This window comes from Lupinus angustifolius, chromosome LG18 (assembly GCF_001865875.1).
Source record: "Lupinus angustifolius cultivar Tanjil chromosome LG18, LupAngTanjil_v1.0, whole genome shotgun sequence".
Lineage (NCBI taxonomy): Eukaryota > Viridiplantae > Streptophyta > Magnoliopsida > Fabales > Fabaceae > Lupinus > Lupinus angustifolius.
Genome location: NC_032026.1, coordinates 1,989,499 through 1,989,709, shown reverse-complemented (window position 1 = coordinate 1,989,709; position 211 = coordinate 1,989,499).

The following is a 211-nucleotide window of genomic DNA, read 5'->3' as shown; positions in this document are numbered from 1 at the left end:
ATCCTCATCCTCATCCTCATTCTACTCTTCATCATATCCTCATCCTATTCTCATCCTCATTCTCGTCCTCATCATATCCTTGTCCTCATCCTATCCTCATCCTCATCCTAATTTTCCTCCTCATCCTATTCTCATGCTCATCCTCATCCTCATCCTATCCTCATTCTCATTATCATTCTCGTCCTCATCCTCATCCTCATCCTCTTCCTCA